Consider the following 17,466-nt stretch of genomic DNA (forward strand, 5'->3'; position numbering starts at 1 on the left):
GGGCAGTCTCCTTTAGATGCGCCTCATCCGTCTCCTTTAGACGCGCTTCGTCCGTCTCCTTTAGACGCGCTTCGTCCTAGGGTGGTTCGACCGTTACTCATCTTTGACATTGATATTTGAGTCACTTTTGGAGACGTCTTAGAGGGAGCCTAGATCCTTAGTGTGGCTTCAGAGTCATTTAAAAAAAAAAACATCATTTTCTCTTAGGATTAGAGTCTTTGTGTTCTTTTGTTGGTCTGAGTGAGTTCGTATTTCACTAGTGTCCTTTTGAGGGTCTACTCTGTTCTTCGGTAGAGTTCACTTCATTTCACTGATTATTCATACTTTCTTTTCACTTCAGTGTTCGTATTCATTACACTCATGAACTCTACCGAAGAGGGGCATATTTGTAGACCTCCCTCAGCTGGGGGCTTTTTTTCTTTCTTTTTTTATTATTTCTTTTATTTCTTATTAGTTCTTGTGTTTGCCACCCCGAGATAGAGGATTGGGGGGCCACCGATGGGATGAGAGAGAGAGAAAGGTGTGAGGACTTCTGCTGGGCAAGAAGTAGAGGGCAGTTGGAGGCGGGGAAAAGAAGCAACCGGTTGGGTAGAAAACATGGGAAGGAAGATAGGAAAAAATGGGAGGGGGAAGGTCTTCATTTTTTTAGGGGAAGGGAAGGGAGATGCGAGATAACCATAGGGAGATAGAGGAAGCAAAGGGGAGACGAATATAGTGGGTGAGTTGAGGGTAGCAAAAAAAAACTTATTGATTTCTGGAATATCAAAGGAACACTTCGGGTATGGTTTCTTTGCACCTTTCTTATTCTCTCTTCCTCATCGTCACAGGTTTTGATCATCTCATCTTGCCACTTGAATGTTATTATTTTATTTTATTGGGCATTGAGTTGTGTGAAATATGAGTTTTCATGCTTACTCTGTTTCGGTGCTTTCCTAGTTTTTTTTTTTTTTTTTTTTGGATTCCTTTGAGGAATAATTGTTGTTTCGATTTGCTCCTTTTAGCTCGGTCTTTTTATTAATCATGCTATTACTCCATGTTTCTTCCACCCGTTGCGAATCCTCTGATTAGTACATGAAGCAGGACCTAGCTCAATGGTATGTTTGTTTTCCCGTGGTTATGCTCTGTTCTTGTTCGCATTTTTCTTTCTCTGTTCCGGAGACCATTCTGGAACTGAAATTACCGAAGAGATGGATTATAAAGAGGGAGTTGTTGGACGTGTATTACGCGGCGGCGGTGGAATCAGTTTCTTGACATAAATATGAGAGATGGAGTGATGATTCGTGAGGATGGGTCGACTGAGGGAAAGAATGGCTCCTAGAGCCAGTCAAAAATTTGTTGGAAAGAAACCCATTTCCTTAAATATCTCAAATGGAAAATGACCCCACCAGCCCTTTCACATATTTCCCACTACTGCATGCAGGCATAGTTTTTTTATTATTTCAAGAGACACCTGGCTTTCCTTTTTAACTTTTCCATGGTTTTTTTTTTTTAATCCCGCCCTCTCTGAATCATTTCTAAAGGAGACTTGTTCTCATTTCTTTAAATAATAATAATAATAATAATAATAATAAAAATGGGGCTCTGTCTATGAGTTAACCATGCCAGTTGCTAACCTATTAAAGAAAGAAAATAAATGGGTTTGATAGCTTCCACCCATTTCAACATCAAACCAACTTTTTATTTATTTATTTATTCATTCTTTCTCTCTCCCACCATTTTCTCCACTCTTCCAATCCACTTTCATTCACGTTTAATTCTTCATTTTATTATTATTATTATTATTATTATTATTATTATTATTATCATTATCATTATTATTATTATTATTATTATTATTATTATTGTTATATCAAATTTAATTTTCCAAAACAAACTTCCATCTCCAAATAACTTTCAAAATTTAATTTTTCAAAACTCCATTCTCAAAAGTTTTTTTTTTAAGATTCCAATTTCCAAATTAAAATTTTAAAATTCCTATTTTCCAATAGTTTTCCAAAATTCCAATTTTCACATTTATTCATTTAATCATTATTATTTTATTTTATTTATGTATTTATTTTTAAAATTCCATTTTTAAATACTTCTTCAAAAATTCCGATTTCCAATTTTAATTCCAATTTTTCGAAATTCCAATTTTCCAATTTCCTAATCCAATTTCCAATTTCCGAAATTCCAATTTTCACATTTATTTTTTATTATCATTATCATTATTATTATTATTATTATTATTATTATTATTATTATTATTTTATTAAAAAAATCAATTTTCAAATAATTTTCGAGACTCCAATTTTTCAAATAAATTTCAAAAATCCAATTTTCTCTCAAATAGTTTTAATTCCACTCTGATTTTCAAACAATCTTCTACTCTTGATTTTAATAAGCATGAATGAATTTTTCATAGTTTCAAAATAATGGAATCTGTGACATTAAGTCATGCAAAAATAAACGGGCTTTGGTGGGGGCCCCACATATGTGACTGATCGATTGATTGACTTGATTATCATACATGATTGATTTATTCCGCTATGTGACATGCTGGAAATTATTTCTTAATTGTGCATTAACCTCACTTTTTGATAAGCTTATTGTGGCTCGTCACCCTGGTACGTATCTATTCCCATTCTGGTCTTTCTATATACATGTTTTGATTCTCATAGGTGCATGATAGTTCCGGGTATTCATTGTTTTCCTCATCAATTGCCACATCAACTCTATTTTATTAGTGGGGACCCGTTTCTAGGGACTTAGAGGGGTGCTATGGTCTTTACCGTACCTTCCCAACAAGTAACCCGACCCCCGATCCTGATCCGGTTTTTCACAGACCACCTTTTCCAAAAATAAGGAGTCACACTTAGGGTTTTTCTTTCTTATTTTGTTTTCCCTTTAAAAAAAATTAAAATAAGTGGCGACTCCAAGTCATTTTCTTAATAAATAAAAATCATAATTTTTCAAAACAAAAATCGAGCTCGCCATCGAGTGGGAAACGCATGAGCCGAAATGCGGGGTCCACAAGTTGTTGCTATAACAACAAATTATACTTCTAACACCAGTTTTAATAAGAGAGGAGAAACGATGTAGTGTGTTCATGGTTGAGCTTCCTTATTGTTTGCAACTGTTAGCAACAATATCTAGATATTAGATCCAAACTCATATATTTGCTATATGCAGTATAAATAATATTGACTATAAAATCATAATGCACATTTTACAATTTGAAATATTAGCAATTTACCATATCCGTGGTTTGATGTGTCTCTGTCCCTGTCCATGTATCTTTTTCCTTTTTCTTTGTCATTGGGACATTAATCTTGTTATTAATTGAGTTGCCATTCATTTTAGTGAAGGTTTCTCTCTTGCTCAGAATTGTGAATTCTACTAGAGGTGCCACATTTGATACTTTTTATGATCTTCAAATCAGGTTCATGAAAGTTTGCAGAGAATATGTGAAAGAAAGCTTCTTAATTTTATTAAATGGGGACCTGCAAGCATTCAGGTTTTTCTCCATGCTAAAAGCATTTATTTATATCATTCAATCCATTCTTCTATCTACTATTATCTGGAGTAAACATTATCTTTTGTGATTTATGTTCTTTTGTAGGTTGCTCTATCTAGGAAGTCTCCCTATGTTCAAACTGCCCATAGGGTAAGGATTACTTAGTTTGCCATGCTTGTATTTGCTTTTTGTTTTTAAGAAATTTTTGGAGAATGTAAGCATTTCTATCTTTAGTTTTTTCAGTTTGTAAGTTTCATTCTTCCAAATATAAAATGCGCATTTGTTTTAGAGTAATGCCATGATTATTGGAAGGTTAGTTGGAAAAAAGAATGAAAAGAAAATTATGTTTGTGCTTGCATTTTTTAGGTCAGTGGTCTTATGCTCACTAGCCATACAAGTATCCGACACCTATTCAGCAAATGCCTAAGCCAATATGAGAAGTTGAGAAAGAAACAAGCCTTTCTTGACAACTATAGGAAGTTCCCAATGTTTGTTGTAAGTTTCCATCCTAACTACGATAATAGTTGTTTTTCAACTATCTTTTGCCAAATTTCTGTTGTCCGCCTATGTTATTCATTAATTCCATTTATTTCTACATCCATAGATACAATGCCTAATCTGAAGTTATGAATTGTCATAAATAGAAAAATGGATTTATTCTAGTTAGCCAGCCCTAAAAAATTGGGAGTAATGGCTTTGTTGAGTTGAGCTGAGCAAAACTATTGTATTTCATTTTTCTCTTGGCAAATACTCAATTTTGATTTTCTTGTTCCAATTTTCATTTTCTCAACTATTGATGCTTTGGGAGGCTCAATTATTATGTTGTAAAAAATAATTTATATTAGTTCTTAATATAGGAACCGGTTACTTTATACAAATCATATACTTTTATCAGTGATGGGATTGATTTATAAATTGTGTGCATTTTTCTTTTTTGCCTTTGTCCATCTTTAAAATCATCATATTTAAGGATGACCTTCTAGTTCATATGATCTTCAAGTTTTGTAGTCCTGAGATTCAAAGTCCTGCAATTTCTTTTTAGCTTTCTTCTCATGATTAATGTTCATAATAACCAAATTCAAATCAACATGCAGTTTTATTTCTATTGTTGCTCAGTGTAAGGCCATGTAGGAACATGCATTAGTTCTCACTAACATTCTAAATCTACTGAAATGTGAAGTCTCCTATCTTTTAGAGGGAAGAATAGCTTAAGGAAGGATTCAAAGGAACCTCCATGTAGATGAACTGCATGCATACATCCCTGTCAAAAGTTGCAAATGAAATATATCCAACTGGAAGTGAAGGAAATAAGTTTTGAATTGATGAATTTCTAAGCAACTGTTTTTTGTCTCATTTTTCTTAAAGCTAAGTTCTTTAGTAATGTTACTTTTGGCCAAACCCATTGACCTGAAGGAGCATGATTTACTACTATAATGGATATTCTATCTATCCATATTGACCACATGAAAATTTTCTGTAATGTGCTAGCTGAAATATGTTGATGATGACTCCACAATATTTTGGGCAGTAGAACATGGATCTAGTGTACTTGTTAAGCATGCCGAGAGGATTGGTGAAGAAGTGGAGATGGTTGTTCCATTTGAAGGTTTCAACTTTGGAGAGGTAGTGTTTTCCAAATCCCTCTGTAATTATCTATTTTGTTGTGTGGTTTGAGAGTTCTCCATGAACTTGAATGGTGGAAGAGCAGTCATGTTCCCAAATCCGTATAGGTAAGAAATTATATATATATTTATGCATAATTTACAATTTAGTATTGTATGATTCCACTGCTTTGTTCCCTTGGGTCATGGATAGTATCAAGAGGGTGTACATCATTTTTTTTCTAGAAATCTGGTTATATAATGTTGGAAGTAAGTGCTGAACTTTCTGATTTACCCATGGTACAGGATTGCCATAAGTTTAAACAGAAAATAGACTGAAATATTTTATCTATTGAATCAAGTGATATGATCACAACTGAAATCCTCGTTTCCAATTCAGTTGATGGTCTGTGGTTGCACTTACAGGGAAAATGGGTAGCAAGTGACATGAATGCAGAACTGCAAAGAAGGAAGAGATGGACTAATGAGCTTTCTCACTTTTTGTCTATGATGTTAAATTCTATTAACAACTATCTCAAAAATAGTAGTTCATCTAGAAAGGTGATCTGAAACATTCTGTGTGAGGAAGACTCTAACCACTAAGTCCACAACTAACCCCTTCCATTTGGAAAAGCGTCTATCCCCTGCCAAAATATCACATTGTTGTTAGTATATCAACTTAATTGAATTTGTTGAGGTGTGTATGTATATATTTGAACTGGTTATTATTCAAGGCTATTGGTTAATATTTTAGACCTTGATATTTTTTTTTGGCTTAATAATAAGCAAAAAAATTTCATGGGATTGCTTATGTAGTTCAGTTCTAAACTGATTGAGATATAATAATTAGGATACCGTTTGTGATGGTTTCTTGTTCCTATGTTTTTAGAATGTTATAAACCTTTTGTTGTCTGTTACTACTGATTTTGGCAAGAAACTCACTGGTGATAAGGTTTGGAAATTTGTTAACCTAGGGAATGCATATGCTTCTTGTTCCAGATGTTCTTGTTCATTCTCCCTATTATGATTCTACTTTATTGCTTCAAGATTCAATTGATGCTTACTTGCATGGTAGAACTTTGAAATAAAATAAAATATATGAAACATGAAGTGGAAAACCCGTTAGTCTTAGCTATTTTCCCAACTCTTTTCTAGTGTTCAGCTCATCTCAATTGCCTCTCCACCATCAAAATAAAAATAAAATAAAAATTTACATGGGAAAAACTTGCATTCTCAATTTCAACTTAAACACGGGCTATACATGAAGTGATATTGAGAAAAGGAAAATACAAAGAAACTTTTAAATGATATGGTGCTTAGCAGCCAAGGATGAGGACAACTCAGCTGACCATGAAAGAAGGCATTTTACTGCATCTGAAGGCACTTCGTCTCTGATATTAGTAGAAAAAATGATTTCAAGTATGTCACCCCCATTTCAGTTTCTCAATTTGTTTCTTTTATCAAATTTGGCTCTCAAGTACATGACCTCAAATCTAGCAATGGCGCATCTCAAAGCTTAAATTCTAAGGCATTGAATGCTAGTATCTTAATGAGAACTCCATGGCATCTCTCTTCATTATGTCCCTTCATATCAAAGTGGCAACGCTGAGCTAAGATTTCTTCTTGCCGGTATTTGTAGAAGATTGGTGTGTTCTATAAGGGGCCTACTATTCAACGCATTAGCAAATTATCTCAACTAAAAATTTAGTTGTGGAACTTAAAAAGGGTCACATCCAGTAAGCCGAAAAATGGATTTGATTTACTTAAGTTAAGTTGATCATTAGTTGATATGATTCCAATATGTTAGAATTTTATCTTAATTGAACTATTCAAATTCCGTGGTTTTGGATGGTATAAATCAAGTTGACCTAAGAAAAACACCAAGACACAAGATACGATCCATTCGCTTGGTTTAAATCTAAAAAAATAATTACGAATTAGAAATAATTTTTTATTAGCCTTTGGCATGTGGTGCAACTTGTACATTCCACTTATCCCATGTGTTCTTTAATAATCCGTGGTCAACATGTCTTGTTTTCTTTTGTTAATTAATAATTTTTTATATATTATATCTAAGTGGTATATAATATCATGTCTATATAAGTTCAATTTAAATTTAAAATTTATCATATTTTAATTTTAGTTCATAATATCACATCATGTCCATAGGATCATAATTTATGAAAATATTATCATATTTTTATTTAAGTTCATAAATAGGCTTTCATAATTTATTTTTTTAAATAAATATAATTTATTATTATTTTATTCATATTTAAGTTTAATTAATTAATTATATTTATATTAGATATAGTGTCAATTGTTTTATTAAAATAAAAAAAATTATACCATATTAAAAATATCAATTATTTAATTTCATATATTGATATTTTTTAAATAATGAGATAAGTTTATTTAAAATCAAAATAATATAATTTTTAATTTAAAAAAATTAAAGTTAAATATTTTAAATGAAACAACATAATTATATATATATAAGTTAAAGTCACAGTTGATGACTCTGGTTTTTATCATTTTTAAAAGAATTCAAAACCGTAGTCACTAATTGCGGCTTTAAACTTAAAGTTAAAACCGTGGTTGGTGACTACGGTTTCTAACCATTTTAGAAAAATAAAACCGTAGTCACCAATTACGGTTTTATGACATGGCAACTTATGTGATACAGACACATTAGATTGAGTATTATTTTGGAAAAAAGTTTATTTTATGAATTTTTTTTTCAATGTACTATTTTGGGTCAAAACTCCCACTCTATAGATGTTATCTTATTAATATTTGTTTCATTTTAAATTTAATTTTGTTTATATTTTACAAATTCATAACAAATGATCATCAATACAACGAAAAATGACAAAAAAAGCTTTGTGGTTTGCTAAGCTCTTGCATCATGTATTCTAACATAACATCTTGGATGCATATTGAGAAACAAAATAGTTAATTTCAACAAATTTCCATTTTGGGGTTTTTCTCATTGGTAGACTCCTACATCATATGATATCAAATTTTGGTTAATATAGAAGTGAGGAATTAAATAACCTTGGACACTCCACCTCATGAGCCACATTTTCAGTTTTATGAATATATACATACATATATATATGTGTGTATGTATGTATATAATCTTGTGTTTTTCTTTAACTGACACAACAATTATCTCAAGCCACTTCTAAACCTGAAGATATGTCACGGATGCACTATAGGAGAACAAACACTGATGCATTAATTGTTATTCTCTTTTTTAATTATTTCTTCAAGAAGATTTCATGGGGCTTTCACTTGACTTTAATTTCATGCATGTTCCTTTTATTAATGTTCTTGAACCTTGAGTAAGCATTCCTTGCACAACCCGAGCTCAAGATCAAAGAAATTTTCATTCATATTTAAGGTTAGATTATGGACAACCTCATGCCAGTGGTTTCTATCATATTATGAGATCAAAGCATCCTTAGGACTTAGATAAGAGAGAATTAAAATTAAATATTTTATTTCTAACTTTTTATGCATAAATATAAAAAAATTTATTATCTTAAGAGTATAATTAATGAAATTTAATATACAATTTTTATGTCTTCTCTTGTTGTCCAAATGAATTATATAATGGTACTTGTAAACAGTACCATAGTTTCCTAAAATAATTAAGGACCACATTTTTTTAAGTTCCAAATTTTCCTAAAATACTATAATGAATTTTTTCATAATTATTATGGTTGCAATAATAAACCAAATAAAACGAAGTCATACATCATTTAATAAATGTCATCAAAAATGTAAAAAAAAAACAAAAAACAAAAAACAAAAAACAAAAAAAAAAGTTTTAACCCTATAAAGGATATATATTTGCATGGAGAATAAATATCTAATCCAATAAATTTTCATAAAAACTATTTTTACTTTTCACAAAATTTTTAATGGTGGCCTCTTAGGAATTCTTTCAAGTTGCTTCTAGATGGGAATGGGTCTAGATAGAATTAAAAGAAAAACAAAATAATTAAAAGAAAAAAAAAATTGAGAAGTGAGATTTTCAATATTTACTAATATAACCTTGATAGATTTATAAATGAAATTACATTGACTTATAAATTATTTGTCAAGATAGCTTTTACCAACCTTGACATAAGAATATTTTAACTATATATATTGACTTATAATTTTTCTATCAAGATTGTATTACTAGAAATTAAAGAAAATTTTAGCAAATTCCATATGTCATTATTGCCTTTATTTACCTACCTTGACATGCGAATATATTAATTTTATATTGACTTATAAATTCTCTGTCAAGGTTGCATCGTCATAAATCATAGAATAATAAATGGAATTCATATATGTCATTATTTCTTTTAACTAAGTTTTATGTCATAGTTGCCCATTTAAATCAAAAATATTGACATATACTACTTTAAGTAAAGATAATATATGTCAACAATGACCCTTTTTCTTGTAGTGTGTTAGCCCAATAAATGTGGTTCAGATTGTCATTAATAATGGTTTTGCATTCATGAAGGCCAAGAAAATGCTAATGAAGAAGTTTGACTTCTATTAGACTCCATGTGCAACACACTACATCCATTTAATGTTTGAAGATGTTAGTAAATGGAAAAAAGTTGTACATGAGGTAAGCATTGCCAAAAAGATAATCAATTTCATTTATAATTATAGTTGGTTACTTGCACAGATAAGAAAGTTTAGTGGTGAAGACATAGTTTGTCTATGAGCAACAAGATTTGCCAAAAAAATATATTGCCTTAAATAGTCTATTAAGAAAGAGTGAATTTGAAGAAATTATTCATGAGTGATGCATAGGCAAAAAATAAACTAATGAGAAATCAAATTTGTGTACTAAGATGGCTCCCTGAGAACTAATTTCAATATGTTTAAAGCACTTGTGACACTCCCAACTTTAGATTGTTGTTAATACCTTAGAAAATTCATTTAATGTGTTTTGTCATAATTTTGTAGGATTGAAGCATGTTTAACACATTTCTAAACCTTCATGGACAAAAAAAGCACTTAAATGAGGGTATGTTATCATTTGTGCACTAAGAAGAGCCAAGCCTAAATGGAAAACCTCAAGAGTGTGAACCCAAATTATGCATTGAGAAAGCGTACTTAAAGTGTGCACCCTTCAACGTCAACTTGGATTGTACACTTAAGAGCCCAATTTAGATTAAGCACTTCACCAAGTGCACTAAAAGGTCATGGCCTAAGTTAAGCAAAGTGAGTAAGCAAAAAGCCCATTTCACTTAGGTGTTCACAATGCACAATCCTAAAGTGTACTAAGAAAGTTAGCACACTTCATGACTCTAAGCCTACAAGGACTCACAATGGCTGATCATATACGTGAGCTATTATAATACTAAAGTGTAACACATATCAATAGTCTGAGACGCACAATTTTGACCAATAACAACACCTCTCAATAAAAAAACTCCCCTTCATCCACCTATGGAGCACGCATTGCAAAGCAACCATTCTAGTGCACTATCTTAGTCGTTCCACGTTATACTCAAATCACATATTCCTATCTTTGTGCACTGACCAAGGTTGTGTAGTGCTCTTGAAGATTTGATTGATATATCCATACTCCCTAGCCACTAAGTTGAAAATAAAGGAGTCGTAGTCTTACACTTCACCTAGACATTTTATGACTAACGACTGTACAGTTCTATTACATCATTGACATGGGCAAGAGGTATAGCTATTAGGGGTAGCTTGGAAGCAGTAAAGGAGGAGAGAGATTTTCACATATAAATAGGAAAATTGCAAATAGAAAATGAGTTCCCTTCAAGGGTATGGATAAAAGGAGCATAATAAGCTCGATCTAAGTTTTTCTTTCTTTTGTAATGTTTCATTTTCTTTTTATAAAAATTTTAACTTTTAGTTTTTACATTTTTATGTTTGTTGTTTATGTTTTCCTACTCCATTAGTAGTAATGGGAGTCACAATCCCTTGAGTCATCTTACCTTTGGTTTAGCGGTTTATCATTGAACATGGCCTCTCTTGGATGAGTGGTCACAAAGACCAAAAGGAGTTTCCACTCAACCAAGCTAGGGCTATAAGGATTAAAATGAGTGCCTTTAGGGAAAAACAAGGATGTGTAGTTTAGGTTATAAGGGTCATAAACCATGAAACCAAGTCACATGTCTTTGTTTTCCATTGTTAGCCCAATAAACCATAAACAAGCCTTCTGACATAGGGGATGACCAATCTAACTAATCTAATTGCAAGGACAAAAAAAAAAAAGCACGGATCGATTTGATCTATTGTTGAGGTAGTCAATCCTATTGTCAGTTGGAACATTTTCCCAATGGTGTAAACCCCTAGTCTGATTCATGTCCCACAAGCAATGAAGCAAAACCTTGTGGGTTGGTTGTCTTAAGAGGTAAAACTTCAACTACCTTCTCCTCGTGAAGCTTGTTTTTTTTGTTTTTTAGTTTCGTTTTTTTTATTATTATTATTAAGGTTTTCTCTTTCTCCTAAAAAAAAATACAAAAATTTATCTTTGTTTTTGTGTCTCCCTTCACTTTATTCGTACAATCCCAACTATGCCTCTAACTAAGTTAATGCATAGTTGAGCAAACATAATGCTACCAAATGGAACTAGATCCCATATAAATTATGTTTTATATTTTAGCAAATTCAGAAGAAATTTGCTCAGTTTTAAAGGTACCTGCAAAAAGGGATATCATATACTATGAATTAAGATAATGTAGAATATATTTATATTACTTCTATTATATCTAGTCAAAAGCTAATAGTGGAAAAAATCTCGGCTTTCTCCTTTGGGTTGTATCATACAATTATAAAGCCTATTGAATCATATCTTGTTGTGAACCAGATGTTCAACGACCCAAAAGTTTTTGTCATTTGGCTTGACAAGCTAGTTCACCTAAGGTCTTTAATGATGCGTCGAATAATCAAACACTCACATGGGCATCCCCACTAAAGAACCAAACGATTTTTTTGCCCAATGAATACTCATTTGTTGCCTGCTCACAAGGTAAATTAATAGTCAAACCATATTTTATTAAAGTCTTATCTAAGTCACCAGTCTTTTTAGAAAGAATACATGGAGGCATATTGATTCATGCCTAATTGGTGTCTCAGCTGATTCGTGTCCAGCTGGTGCTCCTTGATTGAGGGATTAATCAACAAAATTTATAACCTATTACACCATATACTAGGGTAGCAAAGACAAAGCTACTATAGCATAGTGGCTCTAGGATCGTTCACTGGGATGGGTTTTCATTTCACAAATGATATTAATTCAAAGCTGAATTGGTGCCTTTTCATTTCAAGGTTAGCTTTAAAAGAAAACATAAAGACGTTTGAATGAAAAAGATTGGTTTTAAGCTAACCAAAAATAGTAACTGATTTTTCCTACAAAGAAAAGTGTTTCTTGGAGTTTCAGATCACTAGGCTCAGATTCCTTATACAAAAAGGAGAGTTCCGGTCACTTGTTTCAATTCCTCACATTAGAGAATTAACATAAAGTCAATTCTCTAACAGGTGCTGCACAAATGCTTCCCTCAATTGGATTTCAGCTTTAATTCTCTCACTGATGCAACTTGCAATGGTTTGAGCCTCTCACTAGCCTTTACCATTCAAGGTGATCTTTAACCTTGGATTACCCGTCAAAAGCTCGCAAGAGGTAACTAATGGATGTCTCCTAAGAGTCCAAAAGCTTACCAAGTGTTGGCTATTCTAGAAAATCCTACCTTCAAGTCACCTACCAGAGGCTCGCAAGGGGTAAACTAGTGCATCTCCATGGTTAGAGATCACTTGCCTTACCAAGTGTTGGCCCAGGTGATTCCAAGGTGTTTTAAGCTAACTAAAAACATAAAAACCATCAACGGGTCACACTTTCTCTTCATTAACAACTAAAACAACAGAACTTCCAATTTATGCATGAGGAAACTCACCCGGCTTTCTTCACTCCAAGAGACAAAGAGCTTAGCCTCTCATCCTCTAAGGAAAAATCCTCAAAGTTTGATTGGCTAGAAAGAAAATGAAAATGAAAGAGAAAACAAAAATATATGTGAAAAGCAGAGCAAGTGCTCTGTATTTTACTTCCTTCCCAAAACTGTACAAAGGATCCAACACCTCTAACACCCCTCAGAACAGGCTCCTCGGGTTCACTTTATACCACAATTACACTTACAGCTATTACATAGATATTTTGCCAAATTCCTAACTTAAAAGCTAAGGAATTCTATCACTGGTGGTTTACAAGGAGAATTTGGGCATTTAGGCAACAAAAATATCAGAAGAAAAGATCTAAAAGAGTCGGTGCACAGCTATCGGGAAGCTTCAGGACCGTTTCGCAGGTGAAAATGAGGTCTGCGAGATTTTGCAGATGCACAAGAGGGGCTGCGAAATTTCTTCATAGCAACCAGCTGATTCAACACCTTCACAAAGTTGACTTCCATCTGGTAGTGCTGGGCTTCCATCGCGGCGTGAAGCTTCAGGGGAAATCCATAGCACTGTGCAAAAGTGTTGCGAAATATCTCGCAACAAAAGGGTGATTTCGCAACACTTTGCTGAATCCTTCCTTCAGCTTGGAGTGATCGGCTTCCAACGGCTGTAACTTCCTCATTTCAGCTCCAAATCGTACACGGTTTGAAGCATTGGATTCTTGACTTCCTGGGCTTTGAAATGGTATATAGCATGTAGAAAATGGACTTCGGGAAGTGCTCCAAAAGTGCAAAAGAAAACTGTAGCTACTGTCCCCTGTTTTCTTCACTCTGTTTTTCTCTTTGCTTTTCTCCTCTTTGCTTGCTTTGAACGACTTTGGCAAAGGGCTATGGAGCTCCAAATCTTGGTTCTTCATGAATTTGAGCTCTCCATTGCTTTCCAAGGATTCCATATAACTCTCCTCAATCTCATAATGCTTTGGTGATCAAAATACTAACAAAAACACCAAAACTTACACATTTTGATTAGAATTGATTGAAAGGGGCCTTAACATGCTAATTTGGTTAAAAGGCACTAACTACTACTCAAAAGTGTTTAAAAGGATTAATTATAAGCTATCAAATAGCACTTTTTGAGTAGTAATCACATATGTGGGCCTATCCATCCACCATGTAAATCATTTCGTTATTTTATGATCGTAATAGATGCATCTATTAGGTGGTTACATGTTTGTCTCCTTTCTACATGTAATGTTGTCTTTACTAGGCTCCTTGCATAAATGATCAGATTATAAGCACAATTTCCACCTTATCCAATTAAGATAATACGTCTTGATAATGTTGGTGAATTCACTTCTTAAACATTCACATCATATGTTAGTAGGGATAAATATTGAGCATCTTGTTGCTCATACCCATACCCAAAATGGTTTAATGAAATCCTTTATCAAACATCTCCAATTAATAGCTCAGTCATTACTAATGAAAACCAAATTACCTATTTCTGCATGGGGACATGTTATTATGCATGTTATAGCTTTAGTCTGTATTTAACCTACAATTTACCATGAATACTCTCATTCACAACTTGTACTTGGAAAACAATCAAATATCTCTCAATTGTGAATATTTGGTTATGTAATATATGTACCAATTGCACCTACACAACACACTAAAATGAGTCCCCAACAAAGACTTAGAATTTAAGCGGTTTTGATTCTCCATTTATCATAAGATATCTTGAATCTTTGATAGGCGATGTTTTTACATCCCATTTGGCAAATTGTCATTTTAATGAGTGTTTTCCCACCATTAGGGAGAGAAAAGCTGATTCCTGAAGAATGGCGAGAAATTACTTGGAATGCATGTACTATGTCTCATCTTGATCCTCGTACAAATCAATGTGAACTAGAAGTTCAAAGGATCGTTCATTTGCAAAATCTTGCAAATCAATTACCTGATGTATTCATTTATACAAAGAAAGTGAAAAAGTCATATATCTCGGTTGCAAATACTCCAACACGAATTGATGTCCTTATAAGACGGTTAACAAATTGAATCTAAGATACGCTTGAAACATGGTAGACCTATCAACTCAAATGATGTAATTCCTCAGAAAAGAAGAACACAAAGAAAACTTAGCACTCTAGAAGAGGCCATCAAAATGACTGATCAGTCTAAAATTGATAAATCTATAGCCCTAAAAGAGGCACAAATAATGAAAAAGACCCCTAAAAAGGCAAATATTAAATAAGAAGCCCTTGAAGAAGCACATATTGAACATGTAGGCCTTAAAGAGGCACAAGTACCTAAAAATTGTAAGATCTCAGTAAGTTATGTAAACACGAGAGAAAAATGATATCAAAATAATATTGTTATTAACAATATTTTCACTTTCCAAGTGGCCTCTAATATCATAAGAAATGATGAAGATCTCGAACAATGAAATTTGGAATAATGTCGACATAGAAATGATTGGTCAAATGGAAAGAAGCTATGCAAACAAAGTTAAACTCATTAACAAAATGAGCAGTTTTTGGACCTATAGTCCAAACACCTAAAGATGTAAAGGTTATTGGGTACAAATGGGTATTTTTACAAAAGCGCAATGAGAATAATGAAATCATATATAAGATATAAAACGCGATTAGTAGCACAATGTTTCTCGTAGAGACCTGATATTAACTACAAGGAAATATATTCTCTCGTCATAGAAACAATCACATTTCATTTCTTAATTAGTTTGGCAGTCTCAAAAGGACTAGATATGCGTCTCATTGATGTAATTACATCATATTGATATGGATCCATGGATAATGATATATATATATATATATATATATATATATATATATATATATGAAAATCTTTAAAAGATTTAAATTGCTTGAAGCAAATAGTACAACACCTCGTAGCATGTACCCAATCAAGTTACAATGATCCCTATATGAATTAAAGTAATCTGGACGCATGTGCTACAATCGCCTTAGCAAAAACTTACTAAAAGAAGGGTATGTGAATATCCCTATATGTCCATGCATCTTTATTAAGAAATCAGAAACTGAATTTGCATTTATTACAGTGTGTATGTTGATGACTTAAATCTTATTGGAACTCTTGAAGAGCTCATAGAACAAATTATTTGAAAAATGAATTTGAGATGAAAGATCTTGGAAAAATAAAATTTTGTCTCAACTTACAGATCGAGCATTTTCCAAATGAAGTTTTAATACATCAGTCAACTTACATTAAGAAAATTTTGAAACAATTTTATATAGATAAAGTGCATCCTTTAAGTTCTCCAATGGTTTTTTGATCACTTGATGTAAAAAAAAAAAACTCATTTCGTCCTTACAAAAAAGGTGAAGAGTTTCTTAGTCCTAAAGTATCATATCTTAGTGTTATTGGTGCACTTATATATATTGCCAATTGTATATGACCATATCTATTTATTAACAAGATATAGTTCTACTCCAACTCGAAGACATGGGAATGGTATCAAACATATATTGTGCTATCTTCATGAAACTACTGATATGGGTCTATTTTACTCAAAGGAATCAAAGTTACAATTGCTTGGATATGTGGATGTAGGATACCTTTCAGATCCACATAAAGTTAGGTCACAAACAATGTACGTGTTTCATTGCAATGGTAGTGATATTTCATGGAGATCTGTCAAACATACAGTAGTGGCCACATCATCAAATCATTTAGAAACACTTGCAATTCATGAAGCAAGTCGTGAATGTATATGGCTAAGATATATGATCTAGCATATTCATGAAGCATATGGACTCTCCTCTATCAAAGGTGACCCAATGATATTATTTGAAGATAATGTTGCATGTATTGTACAGATAAAACGGGGTTATATTAAAGGAGATAAAACTAAACACATTTCACCAAAATTCCTTTATATACATGAACTCTAAAAGAGTGGTGAAATTGATGTTCAACAAATACGTTCAAGTGATAATCTAACAGATTTATTCATAAAGTCATTGTCAACCTTAACATTCAAAAAGTTAATACACAAGATTGGAATGCATCAACTCAAGGATATCGACATGAGGGGGAGTATGTCTGTAAAAGGGTGTTAGCGTACTGTACTATTTTTCTTTTCGCCCAAGTTTTGTTCGACCAGTTTTACTGGTAAGGTTTTTAACAAGGTAGTTCTAACAGACCAAGAGCAGCTTAAAGAATTATAAGAATATTGTACTATTATTTCCTTTACTAGGTTTTTCTCATAGGGTTTCTTACTAGTAAGGTTTTAATGAGGCATATTCTTCTAATATGGTGGACATCTAAGGGGAGGTGTTATGAATGAAGTGGTGAATGTCACCACATTATTAATTATAATAAATGTTAATTAAGTATTATTTATGACTTCCATTAATACTCATTAATGGAAACCATTTGGAAAGCCTATAAA

General features: G+C 32.5%; 1 long non-coding RNA gene across 1 annotated transcript; it reads left to right on the forward strand.

Moving 5' to 3' along the window:
* The first annotated feature begins 3,461 nt into the window (after positions 1-3,461).
* On the forward strand, positions 3,462-3,929 carry LOC117919465. Its single transcript, XR_004652065.1, has 3 exons — positions 3,462-3,496; positions 3,602-3,646; positions 3,863-3,929. It is a non-coding gene; the product is annotated as an uncharacterized LOC117919465 (long non-coding RNA).
* Positions 3,930-17,466: the final 13,537 nt, after the last annotated feature.

Source organism: Vitis riparia, chromosome 7 (assembly GCF_004353265.1).
Source record: "Vitis riparia cultivar Riparia Gloire de Montpellier isolate 1030 chromosome 7, EGFV_Vit.rip_1.0, whole genome shotgun sequence".
Classification (NCBI taxonomy): domain Eukaryota; kingdom Viridiplantae; phylum Streptophyta; class Magnoliopsida; order Vitales; family Vitaceae; genus Vitis; species Vitis riparia.